Below are 27,086 nucleotides of genomic sequence, written 5' to 3'. Positions count from 1 at the left end.
TCTCTCTCTCTCTCTCTCTCTCTCTCTCTCTCTCTCTCTCCCCCCTCTCTTGCTCTTGTTCTTGCTTTCTCTCTCGCTCCCTCCTTCCTTCTGCCCCTTTCCCTCACTTGCTCTCCCTCTAAATTATTTTTTTTTTAAGCTAAAAAATTAAAAACAAAAACAAAACAAGACCCGGACAAAAGACACTTTCAGTATTAAAGGCGGCCAGGGCCTTTCACAGATAGTCTTAAAACGTTTGGAGAGTCTGTGTATGGATAACAACAATCCAACCCCCGGAGAGGTTAGAAGCAGGCCCAGGTCATGGCAACAGGACTGTGTGCTAGATCAGTTAATACAGAAACAGGGACAGCAAGGACCACACGGAGATGACAGAAAGAACACGGCAGCCTGCTGCCTGCCAACATGGCAGCCACACTCTCTTTTCTTTTAACCACATGCGGGCTGACTTTTCCAGCAGCAAGATTCTTCACAGACAGAAAAAAAAAAAAAAATAAGGAAAACTGTTTCCTTAAAACAAGTGCCAAGTCACAATGTGTGAAAGTGCAAGTCACAGAAAACATGAGATTCCCAGAAAATAAACTTGTCATTACCAGGCCCTGGAAAGCAAGCACTGTAGCCCCTTCCTCCCCGCCACATCCAGGTGCAGTCTTCTACTGGGGGGGCCCACGCTTGTCCCTGTATCCTTTCCTTCGCCCGGCAGACACAGATGGAGCGTGGAGGGGTGGGGCCAGCCTGGTGCTGGCTGGACACTGGGCATCCAGAGAAGAGAGAGCCCAAGCCCTGCCTTCATGGGGCCTGAGGTTTGGAGAATTCCAACAGGCACATGGGAAATTCTAATGCGGGGAACCGCATGCCGACTCACAGAGAAATACAAGGCACTCAGGAACCGGAGAGGAGAGGACATCTTCCTGCAGAAGAGGACACCTGGGCCAAAGCTTAAAGGGTGAAGAGTTAGGTGTAGACATTCCCAAACAGAGGGGCCAGTGTGAGCAGAGTCCAGAAGGGAGAAATTGCCCCTGGTGTTGCCGGAACTGAGGGTGGAGGAAGGAGTTCCGGGAAAGAGTCTGGAGGGGCTGGTGGCGCCAGATCGAGGAGGGCCTTCCATGGACTGAGTTCTGCAGGCCAGAGGTTCTCAGTCCTGGCTGCACATCATAGTCACCGAGCATCTTCCAGACATGCTCATGTCCTGGCCTCATGCCTACAGATGCTGGCTTAACGGGTCCATCATCAGTGCTTCTTAGAAGAGCCCCAGGTGCTTTTGCAGCGTGCAGCCAGCACTGGGAGGCACTGCTACAGTCCAGGGGTCTGCAACCTACAGGCCTGGGGCCAAATCAACTACCTTATGCTCGAGAGCTAAGAATGGTTTTTATCCAATAAACATCTGCAATCGATTTCATGGCAGGGAACACTACTAACTCCAATTAAGCAAACCCCCATTTGAACTCCCAATTAATCAAGATGGTATCTCCCCTCCGAAAAACGAAATTCCATCCTTCTCGTCAGTAGACCTATATTGCAAAAACTGCATTTGATTATTATTATATTCTAAGCTTCATTAATAAAACGTATGTGAAAATTTGTTTTTTCTCTTATTACACGAGCATTCATATAATATCCTCAATTTAGGCCTCTTGGACCACAAACTCTGAAAGATTTACTATCTGGCCTTTTACAGAAAACATCTGCTGACCCCTGCTATAATTGATGAGGGGAGACGGAATGGCTTGGAGCGGGAGGATAACGTGTGGGCTTGCGTTAGGGAGGCCAGGGAAGTGGCCATCACTTTAGTGTTGGCCCAGGAAAATGTGGCATGAGCCAGAGCAGTGGGCTGGAGGTGTGGTGGGCAAGCCCTGGTCTCAGAGGTTAGAAGAGGAGGTGACATGCACGGGCCATAGCAGCTGATGTATGTGTGCAGTAAGGATGAGAGGGAGGTCCAGAGGTTCTTGGGACCACCAAAGACCATACAGAGCCACCAGCACTGCCATGTCTCCATCCTGGCCAGGGAGGGCAACCCTGAGGCTTGTCGCAGCACACACAGAGGGAGACAACTCGAGTCCCTTTGCTTTCTGTTCTTCTTCTGAAGGATTCTATTTGCTCTTTGTTACTCTTGAAGATGGCTCTCTTCCGGGCATGTCTCTGCACGCACAAAAAAGCAAAGAACGAAACTGTGCCTTAAAATCGTTTGGCTCTCTGGGGTGCCTGGGTGGCTCAGTCGGTTGAGCGTCTGACTTCAGCTTGGGTCATGATCTCACAGTTCGTGAGTTCGAGCCCCGCGTCGGGCTCTGTGCTGACAGTTTGGAGCCTGGAGCCTGCTTCTGATTCTGTGTCTCCCTCTCTCTCTGCCCCACCCCTGCTCACCCTCTGTCTCTGTCTCAAAAACAAATAAACATTTAAAAAAATTTTTTAAAAATCATTTGGCTCCCAGACCCCCAAGTACCACCCAGCATGGCAGGCAGGGTGGTTATTAGCTCCCCAGTTTACAGACAGAAGACAGGCCTAGAGAGGAGCTACATGTTGGCCGATGTGGAGTCTTCCTACTCGCCCTCAATGTGCTGGCATGACACCAAGACCAACTGGCCCCTAACTGTTATCAGAACATCCTCCTTGTCTGTGTCATGCACATTATGTCCTTGAACCTCCATGTAAGCTCCTGAATACCAGCACCTGTGATCGCACTCCCCGAGATCCTCGGCTCCGGTGCTGGTCAGCCCTGGGTTCAAATCCTGACCCTGCCGTGTCCTCACTGCTCTGAGCCTCAGTTCCTTCCTCTGGGAAGAGGAGGTTGAGACTCTCCTGTGTATGGTTGTTGAGAGGCTTAAATAGGATCATAGAAAGTGCTTAGTCCAGTGCCTCGTGCATAATAAGTGCTCCATAGTGCATCGTATTTCATTAGGGAGGCTCCCCCTTGGCAGTCTTGATTCTTATTATTGCTGGAGTCTGGCCGGACAATGCAGAGAGGCAGTGTAGTTGAAAGTGCGAACTCAGGAGCCAAAATGCTGGAGTCCCAAGCCCAGCTCTGCCCCTTACTGGCCGAGTGATCTTGGGTGAGTCACTTGTAAAAATACACTACCCGTGATAGTGCAGTCACGAGAATTCAGCGAGTTAACATAATGTAGGACATTTGGAACGGTGCCTGGCAATAGTAAGCGTTCTGGAAGTCTGAGCTATTGTTATTGTTTCACAGTTCTTTTTATTTTCCGTGGTAATTTTAACAACTAGGCCAGTAACTGGGACCCAGCAGAACTTGCAGGAACAGTGAGCCTGCCGGTACGTTTTTTCACCCAGCACTTTGCAGGCCTTGCCTCTGTGCTTTGCCGGCGATGGCCCTGGGGATGCCAGGTGCCAGGACGCTCCCCCGGCATACCCGAGTTCCTCACATCTTGGCGAACTACTGCAAACTGATTTACCCAGCCGTGGACTGGCGGTCCTCACGTCTGTGTGGACTTACACAGCGATGTAGTGAATATTCATCACAGAGCCCACAGGCTCTTAACAATCCTGACCCTCCGAAACTTCTCAACCCACAGATTTTTCATTTTTTAAATAACTCATTTGGTGACAAGACCTGACCTGAAGTGATGTGAAGCTATTTATTGTCTTTATTTTCCCCACTTCGAGTGAACAGTTCACGGCAGAGAAATTAATGGGCTTGATTATGGAGCACTACCCCAGACTCCGCCGGGGAATTACATAATATACAGTGTACGTGCCCTAGTTCCTTTCTAAAATCTAAAACCATGCCAAGTTCCAAAATGCATCTGACCCCAAGGGCTTTGGGTGACAGACTGTGGACATGCATTTATTATTTCCATGGGACAGCTGTAATCACTTCCATCATCCCTTCAACCAAAAGATACAGAAAACTAGTGTTTGCCCATAACCAAATGACTATTTCTCTTTGAAAAAGAAATCAATAAGGGGTGTTTTCTAGAGAGAACCAAGAAATAAGATCGGCTTTCCTCGTTTCATGCAGTGGATAGTTCAAAAAACGGTTACGTTACAATCACCACAGACTCCATCAGACTGTTTCTCAGACAGAAAAATCCAGGTCTGGGGTCAAGGACAGCCAACGTGGCTTAGCCCCAGGCACACAGCAGGATGGGTGTGGAGGTGGAACAGGTTCTTTCAGAGTGCAAGCCTTAAGCTCTGCCTCAAGGCCCTTCTGGCTCACACTCTCCTTATGATGTTTGCTCACTGGGAAATTCGGGGCGGATGGAAGGTTTGCGCTGAAGCAGGGCAGGAGAGAGGCACATTGTGAACCTGGAGGCAGAAGGAGCAAATTGCAACTGAACAATTACTTCATAGGCTAATTGGGAGATGCCCACTCTAAATTGCTAATAGCCTCGGGGCACTGAAGTGACAAGCTAAATTAGCAGGCAAGATGGCTGGGTTGCTTGCTGGTGAAAGCCCCTCTTAGTAAAGGAAAGTCTCAGGAAGGAAACATGCCCATGTGATGATTCTGTATATGCTCCTGGATTGCAAAGGTTTGGGGTAAAAATAAACAAAAAAAAACCAACCACAGGCAGTGGACAATCAGCCTACAGGGCCCCAGTTTCCCAAAGTGGTGTCGAGGCACCACCCCCAAGACTCCCATCCCCGTAATATACAGGGCTGGAGCCCGAGATGGGAAACATAGGTCCTGATCTCTGCTATGGCCTTGCTGAGCAACTTCGGGCAAAAGGCAGGGCTCTGAGCAGCACCCTGTAGATCAGGAAGCATGAGAAATCTCTACCCTCCCATCCTAGTCAAACAGGATTGATTCTCAGGCTGCTTCAAGCACCCAGCCTGTCCTTTCATTCTCCCTTTTCCTGCTTCTCTCCACAAATGAAATCTGGAATCCCCAGCACTTTAACACTGGGAAGGGACAGAGTGATCCACACACAGGGGGCAAAGAGACAAGGGAAGACTTGAGTGATAATCCATGCTGGTTCCATGGCTGTCCACCCATCATGGCTCAGGGGGAGGGGACGCTGGCTCCACCTCTACTCCCCCATCTGCCCCCAGGACCCAGAAGCTCCTGTCCTTCCTCTTCCACACCCTCCAGGGCCCTGGCCTCTTTTCCTTGTAGCCATTCTTTTCTCATGATACCCTCTTGCCTTCCTCTGAAATCCAGCTACAACAGACTGAGTGCCTACTATGCTCCAGGCAAATATACCCACAGAGACCACTGGGCTTGGTTGTTCAGACAGCCTTGTGGAATAGAGGTCACCCCCTTTTAGAGAAGGGGGTCCAAGGCTCATAGATGAAGCAGCTTGTCCAAAGTGATATGGCTGACAGGTGGTGGTGGCGGTGGTCGTATTCAAACTCAGGTCCCTGGGAAGTTTCCAGACGTCTGTGGGCTTCCATTTCTTCATCTGTACACCAAGCTTAGTCCTACCTTTTTCACAGGATGCTTTTAAAGACTAAATGGGATATCAGCAAAGCTGTGCATCTGTCCTCGGTGGTTGTAAGAGTGTCATATCCCAAGAAGGGGGTGAAAGCACAGCTTCTGGTTCCCATTTGTGGAGTCTTCACAGGGCAGGACCATGCCATCCCTCTCAACAGCTCCTCCATTTTAACAATGGCACATGGGATGGAAATGAAAGAAAGGCAGGCCCAGAAAGTGGGCACTGGGTGAAAGCTTGTCCCAAAGGAGCAGGGGTGAGAACTCCAAGATGTGTATGAGAACCAGAGACAAGCTGAGTCTGTAACTGCTGCCAGAAGGGGGGAGGGAATGTTCCAGAAGGTGATAGAACCAGGGGAGTCTGGACTTTGCCCTGGTCAGTGTGGAGCTGTGTCAGGGAGTGAGGAACAGATGTCTGGCTCTGGCAGTCACTGGGGGGGAACAGGGTAAGCGTGGGACCGAAGGAGAGGGGGGCTGCCTAGACAGAGAGAAGGAAGTTTCTCGGGCCTGAACGTTGGCAGAGGCCTCAAGCTTGTTCTTTAAAAGGAAGAAAACGAGGGGCACCTGGGTGGCTCAGTTGGTTAAGTGTCCAGATTCGGCTCAGGGCATGATCTCACGGTTTGTGGGTTCAAGCCCCGCGTCAGGTTCTGTGCTGACAGCTCAGAGCCTGGAGCCTGCTTCGGATTCTGTGTCTCCCTCTCTCTCTGCCCCTCCCCTGCTCGTGCTCTGTCTCTGTCTCTCAAAAATGAATAAATGTTAATTTTTTTTTTTTTTTTAATGAGAATTGCAATCCCGGCTCCCCCTAACCTGGAGTGAAATCAGCACATCACCCACAGAAATGCCTGCGGACTTGCTAAACCCTAGTTCTCCCCAGATTTGGCCTGCACTCTCTGACATGCTCAGTAACTGTCAGGTTTACTATCCTGGAAGGCTTTCTTCAGAGCAAGAGAGAGCTCTGGAAAGAAACTGGAGCCAACAAGCATTTGAGGAAGCCTGGCTCTCCTGAGGGTCCCACAAGCCCTCTGGGCATGTGAGAAGGGGTGACCCCGCTGGTCCCACACCCCAGCAGCTCCCCCAGGTCAGAAGCACAGAGGAAACGGGCCGGATCTGACCTGGATTTTCCAGCTTCAGGTCCTTCCTGTCTTGTCACTTCCTAGCTATAGGATTTTGAGCAAATCACCTTTTGAACCTCAGTTTTGGCATCTCTAATAGGGCTGATGATGCCACCTACCCTTAGGGTGTTTGTGGGAATTTAATGTGATAATCACTGTTTAGCGAGCTGTAATACACCATATCCGTGTATTATTCTATTTACCACTGATATGTGCTAACCAACTATGGGGGTTTGAATTGTGCCCCCGCCCAAAAAAAAAAAAAAAAGTTTGTTGAAGTCCTAATCCCTGGGACCTGGGCTGATGACCTTATTTGGAAACAGGGTCTTTGCAGGGTAATTAAGGTGTGTAAATGAAACTGAGGTGAGCCCCTAATCCAGTATGACTGGTGTTCTTACAAAGGAGAAGAGACGCAGAAGAAGACACAGAGAAGAATGCCATGCAAGGGCACAGAGATGCGCAGAGAGAAGACGGCCACGTGAGGACAGAGGCACGCCACAGTTATCACTTACAAGCCACACATGCCGTGGATTACAGGCAACCACCGGAAGCCAGGAGAGAAGGGGCCAACCCTGCCTGAACCTTGATTTTGGACTTCTTGCCCCCAGAACTGTGAGAGAATATACATTTCTGTTGTTTTAAGCCACTCGGTTTGTGGTATTTTGTTATGGCAGCCCTGGGAACTAATGCACTCACCTTGCTACCCTGCAGAAAGTGCCCTAACAGAACAAAGTGTTGGGGAGGAAAAAGAATTCATTCCTCCCCTAGTGCTTGGACCTGCTACCGTCTCTTTTGCATCAGCCTTCTGCCTCCCAATCCTGTGCTCGGACCTACCTGTTGTCCGCGAGATACCTCTGGAAAGGGGTCTAAATGGTGCTCTCACTTTCTAAAGTTGATACATCCTGTAGTAGCTGAGAACCCACTGCATCCCGGGGCCAGGCATGGTGGGTACAGAGCTGAACCTCACAGACCCCACTGCTGAAGGCACAGAGTTTACAGTCCAGAGAGAGGACACTTTGAACAAGAAACGGCAAGCAGGAAACAGGTACTGGAGGGGAAGTGGCATGCATGTGCTCTGAGGAAATGCAGCAAGAGGGATAAACCATGACCCGCTATGTGTGTCAGCAGTTCGTGCTGACAAACTCCCACAAGTTCCAAAAGGTCACTCCTCAGTTCAAGAACTCTCTATGACTCCCAGCGGCTCCAGCAGGAGTCCCATCCTCTTATTCGGAACTCTCCCTATCCCTCTCTAGATATTTATCACCCAAACCTCATTTACAAACACTTTATACCCCTTCCTGCAAGCAGACAGGCAACACAGGCTTTGGGGAATCCTAAGTGAGAATCCTGGCTCTGCGTATGCCCGAGTATGTCGTATGCCTTCTAGTATCACTGAACATTTCTCAGAGACATGTTCTGGACTCCCTCCTCAGGATAGAGATTAGTAAGACACGTTTTTCCTGCTCTCAAGCAGCTAAAGACCAAATTAGAGCTCCTTGGCCTCGGTTTGCCCACCTGCGAAATGGGGGCATGGTAGTAGTCCTACTTTACCATTGGCGTGAGGAGTATGTGTGTAACAAGGGTTGAGCACTCAGCAGGTATGAGATGAACACCAGAACCTCATGCACTTATTTTCTTGACTGTATCTTGGCTCAGACCTTCCCCCTGCCTTTGTCTTTTCCTTTCATCTTGACTTCTTCATGGCCAATACATTTTTAAGACTCAGATGAAATCCTAGTCCTCCTGTAGACTTTTCTCCACCCAGTCTCGGGTTTCCCACCTCCACAACAGTGTGAGTCTCAATTTTCTCAGTACTCTCCCCAGCGGGATGGTCCAATCAGGCATCTTTGTGTGTCTTAACCCCTTCTTGCCTCTCCTAGCTCTTTGTGTCATGCGTTCTATCTAGTTCTTGTTCAGGGAGTATCTGTAGATTGGCTTGCTTATGATTGCATCGTTGCAAGCCCCAAGAGAAGGGTGGGTGGGGAGTCATACAAAACCCCTCAAGGATTGGGTGACTCAGGAGCCAGCACTGCCTAAAAGTTGAGACAAGGGGCCGTCCTCAATAGAAGCCTTGTGATCCCCAGACCTGAATGGCCTCGCCACTTCTGCCTTCCTGGTTCCACACTTTTGCAGGGGCCGCGTTCTGCCCAGGAGCAAGGAAATGGCTACCAAATTGCAGCTCTAATTGAGAGGCAAGCAGGGGAATGGCTGGGGACACAACAGCCCATAGGTGTCCAAGCTGAAGCATCTGCCTCCCTTCCTTTCGTGTGGTTCCCAGCCCATTAAATGCACTGTTCCCTCTGACCTTCAGACACAGCGGCTGCTGGGCCTCCCTATCCCTCTCTCCTCTCTGGTTCACACTCCCAATCTCCTGGAGGCAGAGAAGGTGGGGCAGCCTGAGTAACCTCATGAGTCACTGAAGCCCAGAAAAACACATTCAGAAGAAAGCTTCTCTCTCTGTCTGCAGGGGCAATGATAGAGGGAGAATGGGCCACTGTCATGGACAGAGGGGACCCTCATTCCTTCCATGTATGACATTTCCCTGAATGATGTGGATGTGCCAAGCAGCTTCAGAGCCAAGGCCACAGGAGTTTCAGCAGGGACCTTATATTCACATGGCAGACGTACGGGGCACAGAGAAGGAAACCACTGATGTTGGCTTGAGGGGTCAGTGAAGGATTCAAAGGCCCGATACTCAGGGCAAAGCAGGAGCTAAGAAGCCAAGGGCATAGCTGGGGACACACATGATTCACAGTTACCTACTATGTACCAGGCTGTGTGCTTGGAGGTTTCCATAGGTGATTTTATTTCATCCTCAAAACAGCCCTATGGTATAAGTGTTATTGTTACAAACATGGCCATTTTGCAAATGAAGAAGCCCAGGGAGCTGAGTAGCCTGAACCAGCCGAGAGTCAGTGAGAGGCCGGGTCAGGATTCTAACCCAGGTCTGACTGCCCCAAAGCCTGCCCTCTCTACCATGTGCTGCATGGCCATGGCATGATCACACAGATGTTCAGTCCTGCTCTTCTCTGCGTGCTGTTTCCCAGGTTCATCTGCTATTCTCAAACGTTTGGCATCAGGATAACTCTTTCCAGGCCAGAGGTAACCACCATTCAGGGCCAACAAGGGATGACATCCTCGCAAATAAGATACAGAGTAAGAGTAAGTGGGGGGTACAAACAGCTGTGCTGCTTTGGGAGCCACGAAGGCAGAAGTGAAGAGCCTCCAGGTCTATAGGTCACAGGACTCCTACTGAGAATGGATGGTCCTCTTGCCTCAAAATGTTTCGGCAGGGCTAGCTTCTGATGGTCCAATACATGGGAGGGGTGGGGGTATGTGACATTTTTTTCCTCCCTTCTTCTGAGCCTTAAAAGTCATCAGCAAATGAATCTACAGATACTGTCAGAGGGAGGCTGCATGGTGGAGAGTCAGAAGGGAAACAGTCTAGCATTTAAAAATGCCAACTCCAGGCTGCCACGCAAGACATCCATTTATACGTGGTTTCTCATTAAATCTGCATGACAACCTTGCACAGAAGGTATTATTGTTATCATTCCTGCTGAAGAAAAATTAAAGCTCAGAAAGACTATTTTTTAAATTAATGAATTTACATCTGCACCTTTATTTACATTTATCCCAACCTGTACAAGAAAAATTACAAAGGGTCCAGCACAGACAGAAGGTGTAAAATCTGAAACGTGGCCCAAGATTGCTGCAAGTTCTATGCTTTTCCTTCTTTCCCGTGCTTTGCAGCACCCCACCACATGTGTCCTTTGATCTAGGACACCCCAAACCCTCAGCTTCCACCCTGGGTTCAAAACAGGATTCGGGAGACAAAGGTTCCATTTGCCTGTGAATTTTCAGAAGCAGCAGACAAGGGGGGTGGGGGAGGGTCTATCTGGGTTGAGAGTTAGGTCAGGTGCTCTTGAAAGTCAGCAATATTCACCCAGCCCTACCTCTCAGGGCCCTGAAAGAGATGTGGACGGGAGGCCATGGCCGCACTTCCGTGACCCTGAGCCGATCGTTTAATCTCCTTGTAGTTTTGTTTTTTCGTCCATATCAGGAGAATATTAATAGCGCTTGCTACTGCTCACTGACAGAGATGTTAAGGGGAGTGAGTGGGGAGAGGGATGTGAACATGTTCTGTAAGCTGTAAACTGCCATACAAATGTGAGGGCTTACTTCACTGCTACCCAGGTAATGGCTCTCAGCAGGGCGGACCCAATACGACCTGACCTTAAGTGACACATGCAGAATTTACTCAGCTGCATTCAATACACATATCTGAGTGCCTGGTTCTGTGATAAAAGACAAAAGACAGACACCGAAAAAAAGTAAAAGTCCCATTGTGTTGGGTTCTGGAACGGAGGTGGGGGCCCATAGAGGAGGCTGGTAAAGCAGACGCAGGATAGACAAGAAAGGAGCTTCCAATAAGGGAGTGTTGAACAGAGCCTTGAAGTAGGATTTGGCCAAGGGGGCGTATAGAAGGCACTCCAAGCTGTTCTCTCTGCACAGAGGGCTGAGCAGAATGGCATGCAGAGGGAAGGGTGGTAATTCCATGGGGAGGAGTTAGCCTCACAGGTGCCAGAGGGAACAGGATTTGTTCTTCAGTGGGATGTCCCTGCAACCGCCCTGCATGACTTTCACGGCCCGATGCATGAAGATGGCCCCAAATCTCACTGACCCCAGGGACTGCCAGAACTTCTGCCATTTCTTCCTGTGATTTGCTAGCAATCTCTGAAGTCAAACCAACCCACCTGAGTTCCAACAGTGTTAGAAGAAATCTATGAGTTCCATATTCTTCCCCGGGGAAGGAGAAATCAACGGAAATGAGTAGTTGTTTCCTGTATTTACACGGTTACCTTCTTCTCACTTGAAATGACTTATGAACAAGGATTAATCTTAGGAAGGCAGAGGAAAATTGTGATCTCTGCCACCATGGGTAGGGAAGAAGGACGGGGCGGGGGTGATATTCTCTGCTTTGTCAGAACAATTAAAGACTTCGATTCCTTGAAATGTGAGAACAGAACTCAAAGCTGGAAGATATCTTGGCGGTGATATGGTCCAACATGCTGCCCAGTGTAAGTTCTCTTTATAAAACAGCCTGGCCAACTGGTAGGCACCAAGTCTTTGCTTCAACAACTTTTGCTTATTAACTGGTAATTTCACGGATCATACTTCTGGTGGAAACACACACACTGCACATAAAGACACGGAGAGAAACAGATGAGGAAATGTGGCTTTTTGGAAAGAGAGTCCAACTTGGCTCCTCCGCTTCCACAGATTAAAGCTACTCTGACCTCAGGCAAAACATTCAAACGCTCCTTCTCCTCTGTGGAGAGTGGGTTGTAAAACCTTCCTTGCTGGGGTTGTGAGGATTAAGTGGACTAGTGTATAGAAAGTGCCCAGCAGAGTTGCCTGGCACGCAGCCAGTACTCAATAAATGGTAATTATTATTATCTCATTAGCCCAAACTCCCACACAAGGCAGAAATCCTTCTTTAAACAATCCTGACAAACTAAAGAGCGATCAGGTCTCCACTTGAATAAATATTTGTTGATTGATTTGGTAATCAGTTGGTTCTAAACACCCAGACACACACACACACACACACACACACACACACACCCCCTATGATTATTTCTCCAAATTCTCAGAGATTTAACAACAAGACTACATCTCTCTCCACTGGGCGGTACTTAATGCGTAATGGTTAAATCCTTCCCAGTGTGGAGTCAGGCTCTGTCACTACAACTCTTCTCCAGTCCGTGGTTTTCTTTTTTTTTTTCTTTTTTTTTTTTTTAACGTTTATTTATTTCTGAGACAGAGACAGAGCATGAGTGGGGGAGGGGCAGAGAGAGAGGGAGACACTGAATCAGAAGCAGGCTCCAGGCTCTGAGCGGTCAGCACAGAGCCCGACATGGGGCTCGAACTCACAAACCGTGAGATCATGACCTGAGCCGAAGTCGGTCACTCAACCGACTGAGCCACCCAGGCGTCCCACAGTCCATGGTTTTCTTAAACAATTTTTTTTTAACCACACAGAAACGTTTGAAGAACTTCCCAGAAAACTGCACATATATGGAACCAACTGCCTACAACTTCAGGAGTACCTCAGATCTCATGAAGGGCTTCGTCCTCCAGGCTAAGCACCGCTATTCTAGAACCTTGCGGAACAAGGCTCTGCAGGTGCAGATGCCCCTTCTCTGGTTCACCAAGCACCCTCTCACCTTCTTCCCCCAACACGCTCCCACTAACTTCAGAAGAGGAAAGCAACACTGGACTCAAGTGCTGCAGTCACCACACTACGGTTCACCAGGTGGTGCATCATTAAGCCTCAGTTTCCTCATCCACAAAATGGGGAAAATAATAGCATCTACCTCATAGTGCTGTTTTGAGGGTTGAAAAGGGTAATGCACGTTGATGCTTAGCACAGTGCCTGGCACAGAGTAAACACACAATATAAGTTGGATTTTGTTATTGTTCCTATTATATCTGTTCCCTTAACCTCCCCCTCTTATAGTTTGCTGTTGTCCACTTAAAGAGATGTTCCAGAACATACATATAACTCCCAGACTCAAAACAGTCCTAAGTGTCATGCCTTAGGTGTCAGGCAGGGGGCGCTCTGCCCAAGTCAGACTTGGGATAGCGCTGGCCTGGGCCAGACTCCTAGAGGAACAATGACATTTATATGATCACTGGGTAAAAAAAAAAATGAGAAAAATTTGAACCACTGCTTTTAAAATGCATTGGTTCAACACATTAAAAAACTTAATAAACAAAGGGTCTTGGAGACAGAATAAAAGGGATCTACAGAAATTAAAAAAAAAAAATTGAGAATCCCAATGCCTTTCCCTTCTTTTCTTTTCTCCTTTCCCCCCTCTCTTCTTCCCTTTTAAAAAACAAACATGTATTGAGTGGTTACCTGTGTCAGCCTTGTGCTACGCATTGGGAACACAAGACAAATAAACCCTGGTTTCTGCCCTCAAGGAGCTCACAGTCTAGGGAGGACGCCAACTTATAAAGAGAACACAGTGGGACACGTTCCCCAACAGGATTAAGTACAGGTGCTGAGGTTGCCGATAAGAGTCCAGACTCCAGGTGGGACACAAAGACATAAGGGATACTGCCCAGAAAGGGTAACACTCAAATTGACACCTTTTAATCATTTCTAATAGACATTTTTGCTGGTTATAAAAGTAACACATACTTATCGCAGGAGATTTAGAAAGCACAACAGTGCCAGAAAAAGAAAACATCAACCATTTCTCACCACTACAGACAACTACTGACACATTCTGGAGCATTTCTCTATCTTTCAGTCTATGTATTTCACATAAATGAGCTCATTATATCTAAACAATTTGATAGGCTCCCTTTTTTACTTAACATTGAAACATATGCATTTTTCCATCAAGCTCATCTGTAAGAGTGACCCTCAGATCTTTGATTTGGGGGACAGAGCCCCAGAGCCCCGGGGCCAGGGTTGGCCTAGAGGAGAGAGGACAAGCTGGGTTTCGGTGAGCAGGTCGAATCAGCAGTGCCTGTAGAGCATCCCACATCCCACAACTGTGGACGGTCGGAGAGCGGGCTGTGGCATTCGGGAGGTGGTCCAGGCCTAGAGGGTCCTCAGCACACAGGTGGTGGTTGACGCCATGGGATGGATGAGGTCCCTCAGGGAGGGTGTGCAGGGTGAGAAGAGAGATGACTAGGGTAAGGTCCCTGCCCTCTAGAAGCTCACAGTCTAGTTGCGTTCATGTGCAAGCCGTTCACCCCCAGCTAGATTGTAAGCTCCTTGAGGGCAGTTACCATTTCACACACAGCAGTCCCTCGCCAATCATGGGGGTCAGGTTTCTGAAATCCCCTGGGGCAGAAGTCAGGCTTGAGGAATTTAGGACCTTACTGGGGAAAAAATAGGGTTAGGGGAATGAAGTCACGAGTGAACTTATGAAATCATCATACTTTTTACATTGACATAAAAGAAAAACGTCAAACGTCAACAACAGCATATTCAAAACATTGAATATCAGTAATAATTAAATTATCCAAGTACTCTTAAATTAGCCACATATACTTTACAATTTATTTCCACTGTCCACCCCCTTAGGAGAGCCCTCCCCTTCCCAGCTCTTAACAATATGCTTGTAAATCGATTTTTTCATTGCCGGAAAAAATACACTCGGTAAGAATCATTTTCCTTTGTGTGTTTCACATGCATTCACATGTGTGAATTCACATTCACATGCAAATGTTCAATGCCTTTTGGTGTTTATGACTCTGAGCTACTGATTCCTATCTCTTGGTCCTACTCACAAGTGCATGCCACATCCTTACAGGTAGGGGTGGGTTTCTGATGGCTGATGAACTCCCTCCCACACTTCCCTCTCTGCCACTTCCTTGCAAATACCTCTGCTCTCGTCTGCCATACATTTCACCTATTGCCCTCTTCCCAACCTCTGAGCAGACTGCATCACTGCCCCGGAACTGACCTTGATTCCCATGGTTTCTGAGGGAATACGCAAATGGAAAGTTGTCAGTGTTAGAATTTGGAGTCTTTCTTCTGTAGACCCTAGCACGTTGTGCACTCCCTAGCTCCCAGTAGGTGCTCAAAGAATTCTTGCTGAACTGGGCAATTTCCTAGCCCAAAATAAAGGATGTGGATTTTATTTCTCTTTCCACTCACTGCTCCAGATGAATATTAAACCTTGCACACAGCATAAATATTGAAATATTTGTAGGCACATTTAATTTTCCCTTCTGACAGGTCATGATGACAAGAAGGAACTAACAGATGCAATCTATCTGCATTCACGAAGGCAATTTTGAGTTCCACATGACATGCTGTCAATAGACTCAAAAGATATGGCCCTTTAGTGAAGGAATTCTCCATCTTTTCCAGCTCAGAGACCACTTGGATAAAGCAAAAGACCTACTAACCTGAGATTTCCCCGTGCATGTTCATGACACAGAAGGCTATTATCACCTTGACTAAATGGAAGGACTAGCACTGTTTTTGATGAGATACCGACAGGACAATGTCTTTTAATTGAAAAAATCAGTTACATTTACAAAGCACTTTACAGTTTACAAAATGCTCTCAGGTACATTTTTTAAAATCTCATTCGTTCTTACAGCTACTCTGTGAAGTGGTCAGAGAAGGCACTGATATTTCCATTTTGCACATGAAGAAACTGAGGCTTACCCTAAAGTAAAGGGTCAAAAGGTGGGCAACTCACCAGTTAAATCGAGTCCCCCTCCCATTATTGTTACCAGCTGGGTTCCAAACAAAACATAAAACTGAATTGCAATGCTGTTCCACTGTCTTGTAATTGCCAGTGCCCGAGACCCAGCCTCAACCTAACGCCCACACCCCCACCACCTGTCTTCCTTATCCACTAGTCACCCTGCAAGTTTAGTAGCCAGCCTGGCCCAGGAAGACATTTGAGCTCATGACCTACGAGGAAAGGTAATGAAGACATATTCCATACAACGTGTATCTGAAACTGCGCTCGGCACTTCATGTATGTGATCTCAGTTTATGCCCCCAACAGTGCCGCACAGGAGGCTGTGCCATTCTGGTCCTGCAGATGGGATTCCACGTCCTGTGCATTGTTTAGTAATTTGCCTAAATCACAGGGCTTCAAGTGGAAGAACCTGTCTTGAAGGGAGTCTGCCCCCTTTTAGCCTTCTTTACCATTATTGCCACCTGCCCATGATTGGTAAGTAGCAGGACTAAAATTTAAACCCGGGTCATTTGATTCTAGATTCTCAGGTAACGTTTCCAACATACTCCTCAACTTCCAAAGAAGCGAAGCAAAGGTGCGATGGTAAGAGGTCCCTGGGGGACCTCCCACAGCCCTTATCTCATTTAATCCTCTACAAAAAAAACTCAGTGATCACTCCCTTAGAGACACAGAAACTGGGACTCAGAGCGCATTAGCTTGACCAAGGTCAGATGCCTAGAGAGTGACAGTGAATTTGAACCCAGGCTCAAATCCTGGACAGCAGGGTAGTCCCGAAGAAGCAATGCACCATCCTGTGTACATTGCATGCACCTCCCAGCTCAGCAGAAACAAGGCTTAGATGGACCTGACCCTCAGAGGAGGCTACCCTGAGGACAAAAGCCTTCGGCAAAGGGCCCTCATGGGAACTAAGTCACCTGACATTAGGATTAAGCTCCACCTCCCCCCAAAACCCAAAATCCTTTGTGAGAAAAAAAAAATCTGTATTTTAAATGAATTTACTGGGATATTTTGGTTTCAAGTAAGTGGGGGTTGAGTCCACTCATGTATTTCACAGGGATCTTTAACCAACTGGGAAGGGCAAAGACCAATGAGCACCAGCCAAGGGAAGGCAAGGTTCAAGTTTGACACGTGGCCCCAGAGACAATGAAAAGGACAGGTGCAGAGACAGAGCATAGTCTAGTGGCTGCCAGGGGTTGGGGGAGGGGAAAGGAGGGATGACTGCTTCATGGGTACAGGGTTCCCTTTTGGGGCGATGAAAATGTCTTGGAGCTAGACAGTAGGGATGGTTGCACCACACTGTGAATGAACTAAATGCCAATGAATCGGTACACTTCCGAATGGTCAAGGGTGGATTTTATGTTCTGTGAATTTTACCTCGATTTTTCAAAAGGGTGGGGGGAGAGGAAAGGCGCCGTGTGCTGCACAGGGCCCGTCAGATAGATGATCCCTCAGCAAGTGTTTGTGAGCCGAAGCCAGTTCTCTTGCAACTGAAGCTGGGGATTTGGAGACTTTCCACAGAGTGAGCGCTCAGGGCCAGAGCTGGGTGAGTGCACATGCACGTTCGTGCACTCAGCGACTGCGTGTGTGTTTGTGTGTTTACACAAGTGGCAGAGGGGACAAGCTGCAGAATTAAATATTTACAGCTTGATGCTACACCGTCCAAAGTCACCAGCAGGAGTAATTATTGTAAGAACAACAATCCCAATGACGGCACTATCAGGGTATGGCTATCATTAAATAATGCCAGCTACTATCTATGGAGAAACAGCTAGGAGCCAGGCACTTGGATAAATGTCTCACATGTGCCATCGCACTGCAGGCTCATGACAACCCATGAGAAAGAACTCCCTCCATCTTTCAGGTGAGGAGACTGACACTCACAAGGTTAAGTACTCGTCTAAGGTCACGTATCAATGAGGACAGAACCAGGGTTTCAATCAGGTGCATCTGACTGATGCCTGTAATTTGGGAGGTAGCGGGGAGAGAGTAAGTTCAATGTTTCTAATTGTGGGAAAAGTGGAAAAATTTAGACGAGCATTTTTAAAAGACACATAATCACATTAGCCAGAAATAGCCACTATTAACACTCTAACATATTTACTTCAAATTGTTTCTGCATTTTATAGAGTCAAAATAAAGCTATAGATGCAATTATGTATTGTGTTTTCCCCTTACATGGTACTATATTTTCCCACATCTCTACATGCTCCCATAGATATAATTTTGAACAGCCATATATATTCTGTCCCAGGGATGCCATAACTAACTTTTATCTTACTGTTGAGCAGGTGAAGTGCTTTCCAGCCATCTGTGCATATAAATAATGCTGTGGTGAACACTTTTGCTCGTCAACTTTCTCTGTATATCTGGTTCTTTCCTAAGGATTTTCGAATTCTAGGCGTGCACTGAACCAAATGTCTTCCTCCGGAACACTGGTCGGCAACAGAAGTATTTCTAGAAGTTTCTACAAATGCACACCCCTGACTCCACCCCAGAGCGAGAACCAGAATCTCCAGGGTGGGGTCGGGGCTCACTCCAGTGGCTCTGGTCTTCACCACCGTGCCCGAACTGATGCTCCCCACCTCCCTTGCTGGCCTGACTGCATAGACACACAGTCTTGACCGAGGAGAAGGTTCACTTCCTCACTACACCAACTCCTGGCTGGTAAGCCCGAGGTCTGTTGGCATTCATCTACCTTCCAGACTTCCTGCTCCATTTGCACGAGTCTGCTACACCTTCAGACTACCTGTGCCATTATTAACCTAATTTTAAAAATCAACTTATTTGTTGTTTCCTGATTCAGTGTATTCAGAAAGGGAAAATGGACCTCATTATGGTAAGTGAAAAAAACACCATCTCTTCATGGATAGATGAAGAAGCTTAAAAAAGAAATACAATGAAAACAAAACAAGGTAAATACTGTTGCCTCCTTATCCAAACTCAGGCCTTTGTTAAAATAGGAGATTAGCCTGTGTCCCGGAGATATTAAATACCTACCCAGCGGCACAATCAGGCTCTCTCCTTGACCAAATCACAAAGATTGAAAAGGGATTGAAAGAGGGCTTTTGACCATGTGACTCAATGTTATTTAATAGTCTGCTTAGGTACCACATCTAAGACCATTTGGTATGGGTCCCCGTCGGTAAACACTGATCTAGTCCAACCTTCTCCATTTACACACAAATACAAGAGGCTGAGATTAAGTGACAGGCCTTTGTCACATCTAAGCCTGGCAGCCAAAGAAAACCAAGAATCCAGGTCTCCTGGCTCTTATGTCTTATTTGATCACTCTTTGGAAAAAAATTTGATCACTCATTTAAAAAAAAAAAATGCTGAGCAGCGGAGTGTACAGGGAGAGAAATATACTTTTACATTGATCTTTGGTTATAAGTTCTCAAAGCATGTAATTGATAGAAGAGATTAAAGATATAAGCATTTCTTTTAAAAAATCCAATCAAGAAGTAGTTATTGGCCATCTGCTTCTGTGCCAGACCCTATAACAGACTAAGAGAACACCTTCCGGCCCCCATAGCACAACCCGACAGCGCATGAGGGCAATGTCTGGACCAGACGTAGCAGCTGTGGACTGATCATTCATTCGCGTCATTACTCCACTAACATGTCTGAGCACCTATGTGTCAGATCTCCATAAATGATTGTTTATGGTTGTGCACGTGGTATCTTCTAGACAGTTACTCTGGTAACTATACTTACTGCTAAGATTCAAATATAAAGAATGGCAGGGCTTAAACATATCCCTCAAATCAGCTCTAGGAAACTGTTTTACAAAACTTAAGCTGAACTCCTTAATGAAGGATGCAATTTAAAAAGCATTACACCGTTCAGCTACTATTACCAACAGCTAACATGAACAAACCAATCGCATAATTATTAACAATTAGCTAATATTTATTGGATTCTTATGATGCGTGGGGCACTATGCTCACCACTTCTGCAGACACTGACTCACAACCCTCACAAGAACCCTGTAAAGGATTACCATTATCTGGAATATACAGAAAGTGGGACTTACAGGGTTAAGTAACTTTTCCAAGGTCACACAGCTAATAAACACTGAGAGCTAGATAATAATCCAGATAGCTGAGAGTCTGGACTCTTCCAAATTTGAGAGGCATACTTACTAGAGAAAAAAACCAAAAACTAAATGTTTGTTGGAATTTTCTTCAATTATACTCACAAAGAGGAGAAGAAATTCCACAGCCCCTCCAAAGTTTAACTATATATACGTAGTTCACAAATGGGTGCTGACAGTATTTTCCAAGCTTTGGACTGTCCCAGAATCACCTAGAGGACTGGACCCCCACCCCTGGAGTTTGTCTAGAAGGGACCCTGGGGATCTGCATTTCCTAACAAGGTCTCAGGTGATGCTGATGCTGCTGGTCCAGAGACCACACTTTGAGAACCACTTCGTTGGGGGATCATGGGCCTTAAAATCAGACAGACTTGGGTCAGAATCCTCATTTTCCCACTTGCTTTATGCGTGACCTTGGGCAAGTCACAGAGGCTAAACTCCTCCTCCATAAAGGAGAGTATCACTATTGGACAAGGTCGTTGCAAAGATTGCATTAAATGAAATTATGTCCATGATCTGCCAAATACCTGGCATATGGTAGGTATGCAATAAACTGGCTCTATTAATATCATTAATACATGATTCGCAAGAGAGGATCCACACTTCTCCACGAATGTGCTATTTGAAAGAGAAAGGAATAAAACTGTATTTTGGAGGATAGTGATATTTCATCCCAAATCATCATGTTTGTCTCTTCTATGCATACGGATGTTAGAAAACAGTGCCTGATGAGAAAGGAAGGTCCACGTGACGGGAAACGCATCGAAGCCAAATGCTGGCAGCTCAGAGACGGCCGCTCTTGCCCAGCGCGACCATCTTCGAGGGTCGTATCACGGGGTGCAGGAGACACTGGTAGACACCTTGTAGGCAAAACCAGAGGTGCCTGAAGACATCTGGGTTTTTTTTGGGAACTCACTGCAGAATTAGTAATTACAAAAATAACAATACAATTGCATGGGCTTTGTAAAGCACTCGACGGTTGAATGGAATAAACGGGAAGTATTAAGTAGTCCTTTTTATCTTCCTCTGCCTGATTTACAAAGTGTTGTCTGTGGGGCATATTGTGTGTGTGTGTGTGTGTGTGTGTGTGTGCGCGCGCGCGCGCGCGCACGTGTGTGCTGTTGGTTGTTGTTGGTTTTAAAATAAGCCACAGAGATGAATCTTGTTGTGAGCTTGTCTTCCAGAAAAAGCAGAATATATTAAGGGCTGGAAATTGGCCTCGGGGCTAAATATAGCAGTGTGGTGGAGTGCTGGGGCACATTTCGAGCTGTTCCGTTGAGTATCTGCAGCGTTTAAAGGTGGATCATGATGCGACTGGGTAGGACTCAAATCATCTAATGAGTTTAGTTCTAAGGCCTTTTGAGTTCTTTAGCTAAAGAAGAGTGAGCATATTTGTGTGACCCAGAGAGAGAGATCAAAGGAGACAGGGAGGATGGCAGAGACCCAGCCTGGTCAGCCATCTGCACCTGCAGGGCCTTGGCTGATGAACCTTTACCCTTGGAAGTTCAGGTTGCCACAGAGGACTATAGAATGACTCGAGGAATCTTTCTGGCTGTAACCACCTGGCTCCTGCGTAGACATCATCTTTCGTTCCGGTCTCAGCTCAACTGCTGCCCCTCTGGCCACACCATTTATAGCAGACAAGCTGGATCCCCTCAACCAGCCTGCAGCTTCCACAGACAGTCCCCACACCACGGAGCTTTCACACGTCAAGTCAGGCACTTGCTGGAACTGTCTGGCAGTGGAAACCCATGCATGGGGCAGGGTGGGAGTGAACATCCCTGGAAGCAATCCACAACCAATGAGGTGCACAGGTTGGTAGATGGATACCCCAGCTTTCTTGCCACCTGATGTGACGAATGTCCGGCAAGTGCTTCTGTGTCCTTCTAAGGGTCCTCGAAGGACTCAGTCAGCCTGCTGCCCACAGTGACCCGACAACCTGGTGATGGACGTTCTATTAGCTTTCCTCTCTTCCTCTGCTCCCCTGTCACGCCTTCTGGAATCACCTGACAAATAATCTATTTATACCCAAATCCTTTCCTCCGAGTCTGCTTGGGGAGAAGCCAAACGAAGACATTATCTCAGTGCCCCCAACTCCTCCAATCCTTCTTTCTCATAGCACCCTGTCTACATTCCTTTCTGACCACTCTCTGATCAGTTTTCTTCTCTTACTTTCCTTACAGGGCCTGGGTCTGCTCCATAGCCACCACCTGGCACCGTGCCTGGCTAGTGCTCAACAAATATTGACCGGCTAAATGAATAAGCGTTTGCCACTTGGAAATGGCTTCCTCCTAGAACAGTTTTTTTTCAACAGGGATGACACTCTCACCTCTTGGTATCCATTCCCTTTCTTCCCCCACATATAATCCTATCCTGGTGCATGTCTATGAGCAGGCAGAGAGGTTTAATGGAACGGGTTTTGGAATTCAGAGAGCTATGGGACTTTGGGCACGTTATTTGCCTTCTCTGATCCTCCGTAAAACCATCTGAAAACCAAGAACAGTATTGCCTGCCTAATGGGTTTACAGAAAAGGCTATACACTTGGAGGATGTATAGTGCCTGGAACATGGCAGGCATTTATTACGTGTGAGTTCCTTGCATCCTGTTTATTCCTCTTTTCTTCTGTCTCTGTCTCCATAGTAAGTCCTCTACTCCATAAAGAGAGGGCGGTCTTTGAGCACCTCTCTCCATGTCTGTCCTGCCTCTGTCCCCTACTCCCTTGCTAATGGTCCCTGTCCCTCCCTCCACCACACACACACGTGGGAGGAGTCACTACATCATGCAGTCAGGGACCACATTCTGCATCGGCTGCCACTTCCTACCTCCATGTAGTAATAAGCACTTCTAGGTGGGTCCTGACCATTTAGGCTGGTTGGCCATTTCACAGTCAGGGAAAGTGAGGCTCAGAGAGGGTAGATGATTGCCCAAAGCCTGAGTGCTAGTAGGACACAGAGCCTGCCTGACCACTAAGCCCTCCATCCCCTCCAGGCCACACTACCTTTGCTAGGCTCCTCGTGAGCTCCAGAAAGTGCATGGCTGTGACCCAGTAAGGCCCATAGAGCTTGCTGAGGACATATATACCAACCCCCTACCCGTGCAAAATGGCCCTCCTCTTACTTTTGTTTACTGAAATTTGATGCAATGCCGTGGGCAATGGCTTAGGCAAACCCTTTAAAGTAGATATTACTAACCCATTTTCGCTTGAGGAAACGGAGACTCAGAGCGGTTAAGCGATTTGCTCTCCATTGCACAGTGAATAAGTAGTGGAACCAAGAATCAAATCTGGGTGTGTCTGATCCAGAAGCTAAGCTGGCCCCAGGGTCTAAGCAGACCCCATCCTTCCTGGGCCTGCTTCCTGTAGCCTCGCTTCTCCCTTGTCGGTTGCTGCTTTCCCGGGGCTTTCCTGGAGCAGCCCTCTGCCTCTCAGGTTTTCCTTTCACAACAGGCAGGACAGAAGAGCATGCACTACACTGCAAGCTCCCCGAGGTTTCCTGCATCTCATCTCCAGGCACTGCTATAAAGCTCAGGAAAGATTTGTTCAACGGGAGTGATCAAAGCCGCAACAGGAGTTGATTAGATGTTTTAGCTCGCTTCCAACTCTGGAAAGCTACTCCTCCGATGGTCCTATTTCAGCGCCGTCAACATGGAAAGGAAAGCATTTGCAGCAATTCAAACCACCGAACTGCATTACTGAACACCAACAAACAAACATTCGCCTTCAAGGGGGAATTCTGTTACAGTGGGAGCCAGAGCCCCCAGACTCCAGCTTTGCGGGCGGAGACCCAGGAGTGGTCCTTCTGTTTGGCTCCATCATGACACCACAGAGGGCCACCAGCTTGGCCTGCCTGCCAGGGGATGGGGCCCTGTGACCAGGCTGGGTCACGAGGAGGGACATGTGGATGGGCACGGCCAGTAGGACAGCTCAGAAGACCTCCTGAATGCCCCAAAAGGACAGAGTCTTCCCAATTCTATTAGCAACTTAGCCAGTTAGTGAAGTCCAACAGCATTCTCCAAAAGCACTCACACTCACAGAACTCCTGCCCTGCCAGGGGGCCCAACAGCATATAGAGCATCAGGCCCCCAGAAGGAGCAAAGATGTCTTGCTCCTTCAAGATGGCCAAGTTAGGTGATGGGCCCTCTGCTGTCTGGTCACCCATGACAGTCCTAATGCCATCCCTGGTAAGCAGCTATGGGAGTGATTTCCCACTCAACTCACAGTGAGGTGGCAGAGAGGGGACTCTGGAGTGCATCATCTGGGGCCAAGTCCTGGGTTGGCCTCTTGCTATGTGACCTTGGACAAATCACTTCACCTTTCTATGCTTCAGTTTCCTCAAACATAAGCTAGGAAAACCAACCGTCCTTACCTCACAGAGTTGTAAGAAAATGAAATGAGTTATTTATAAAGCACTTAAAACAGTGCTGTTGCGTAAGCACTCAAATGTTTATCAAATAAATAAATCCTCATCACATCTCCCAATACCTCCCGGGTACAAACATTTTGGAAAACATACCTAATTATTATGTTTTCAAGCACGTAGCCCTTCGTTCATTTATTCTTCTTCTATGTGCTCCCATAATGTTCTGCCTGGTCACAGCAATTATAACTCTGGGTCACTGTGGTCTCTTTGATGAGCATCTTTTCTGTACACAGCCGGGCACTGTATCAGCACTAAGAGTGCAACTCTAGACAACACTCAGTCCAGAGGGAATGGGGACATGGGTCAGGGTCACTGCGTAACAAAGACAAGGGTGGAGTGCTAGAGGTATCGGTGGTGGGTGCCTTAGTGAAGTATCTATCAGCTATACTGTGTCTTAGCAATTTTATAATAATAACAAACAGCCATCAAATCTGTCTGTAGCAAAAAACCAAAAATCATCTCTAGATGTCCACAAGGACATGTTCTCAAAGGGATATAACCAAAAGATAGAAATGAGAAGCAGAAAAAGAATTCTGAGCAAAAACACCTATTTTGGGGCCTCTTGTGTTCCAAATCTGCTCCTATCTCACACAGGGTCCCCAAACTCCTGTCCCCTGTTCCCAAGCCCAGCTGTTCTGGGCTCACACTCCAGGCTGTTTATAACTCCTTCCGCAATTCCTTGCTTCCTGAGTAACTGGCCACAAGTTCAGATCCCTCTGGTTCCAGCCGCTGTGGAATCCACAGCCTTTCTGGTAAGAAGCTAGGTCACTCTGCCTTTCCCTGCCTCCCTGAGATCTCCATCCTGACACGGAGATTCCAGCTCTTCTCTCTGATTGGTCAGCAGACATCAGAGGGGAGGCACAGATATTCCCAGGAGACCTTCGCGGCCAGTCTCGAACAGCTGTCTCAGCTGCAGAGGGCTTTTTTACTCTAATTTGGAGATGATTCCAGCTCATGAAGACTGCTTATTAAGAATGTTGGTTCAACATACAAACCAAATGTAATGCATACATTTTGTTTGGATCCTAGTTGAAGAGGAGAAAAAAAAGCCACGAAGATATTTTTTGGACAATGACAACTGTAAATTATTAATTTTCTTAGGTATAAATAGCATGTCACGGTTATGTAGAAGAATGTCCTTATTTTTAGAAGAAGCATGCTAAAGTAGTTACAAAAAACACATCTGCAAAAAAATGGAGAAAACTAGATATCCACACATACATGCACACAAGGATGAAGCTTATAAAGCAAATATTTTGAGAAAAAGGAAGATCAGTTCCCATGGGTCTCTATAAAGCTTGTTCACGCATCCTATATTGGGAACTGAAAAAAGAAAAGAGGTACAGAAACACAAGATGCATATAATTTAACTCCACATTTCAACACTTGACTTTGCTTTTGGAGGGGAAAAAATTTCTTGGCCCTGCCCTGCACCCCAACCACCCACAAGCATACCCATGCATACGCACACACAGGTACACACTCACTGGAAGGCATTTCCTTTAAACTCAGAGCCCTAAGAGAAATCCCAGAATAGTCAGCCTGGCACAGTAGTGAACTAGGATTCAATCTGGAAGATATGGGTTCTTCCCTGCTGTACAGGAGCTGGTAATCTTGGGGAGGCACTGAGTCCTCACTTTCCTCACTGTCCCCTGGGAGTATAATAACCCTGCCTTACCACCCACAGGGCTAGACCAAGAACGCAGACAAAGAATGGCTATAAAGACTATAAAGGCTATAAAGACTATAAAGGCTATAAAGACACCATCGGAGCATTCCTATGTTCACAGTGAGAGATGTCAAGCGTGGAATGCATGAAGGGGTCCTGATGCTCTGTCTAAAGGTTCTTGTGTCCATCTTCTGGAATTGGGCCTCCAAGAATTTACTTTTCCAAGCTGCTCACCACTGGAAACAGATGTAACTCTTTTCGCCCTACATGATATGGCCAAAGTAATAAAAGCACAACTGGATTTTCGATTTTTTTTTTAAACTGTCATTCCCAACGCAATCTTACATAAATGGATCTGAAACACATGGCAGAGAAGAAGGCACTGAGTAGAGAGATGGAACCCCACCAAAGAGTCCTTTCCTGGGTCATGGGCAAAGAATGCCAAAACCTTGGCCCGCTGCCTCCTGAGCTCCGTGAATCTAAGAGTTGGGCAGAGAACTTCCTCATTCAGAATCCATAATTCTGATCATTTAGACACAGCCTCAGCTGACCTTGCCACTGGTGTATCTGTGAAATGTTCTCTGGCTTGCAGGGAGGGACATGTGGTACACAGTCAAGCACACTAGCTGGGTGGCCAGGAGAACTGGTTCACTCCTGACTGCCCCCCACCAACTTTGTAACCTTGGACAAGATGCCTTCCTTCCTCGGCCTCCATGGTCGTCCTTGTACAATGACTGGGTTGGATTAAAGGCTGTTCCCGTGTCATCTGATTCTAAGACTCTATGATTAGTCACTTCCTTTGGGAAATTCTCCCAATCCTCCAAGAATGTTTGCTGAATGGAACTGATATCTGTGATATTAAAGCATGCTTAATCCACCAAAGGGGACAGCCTGTTCCAGAGCATGTTGGAAGCACTCATTTCTCTGCCCCCAGAAGTACAGAGCCCTTCAGGTTTCATTCAGGTTGATTCACAGAATTTCTCATCTGTTTGCAGTTGGTTTGCAACTGAGTTCTACATAACGGAGAGTAACAAATAGCACTATCATTATAAAGCGCGATTTGGGGCACCCACGATGTGCTGGACGCCATGCTAAGAGTATGAGTGTACTGCACCAAGGGAGTGCTGTAAGTTCATCATATGGAAAACTGCAGCTCAGAGAGGTT

The sequence above is a fragment of the Panthera leo genome, chromosome D1, assembly GCF_018350215.1.
Source record: "Panthera leo isolate Ple1 chromosome D1, P.leo_Ple1_pat1.1, whole genome shotgun sequence".
Taxonomy (NCBI): domain Eukaryota; kingdom Metazoa; phylum Chordata; class Mammalia; order Carnivora; family Felidae; genus Panthera; species Panthera leo.
Note: the sequence above shows the minus strand (reverse complement) of the source record.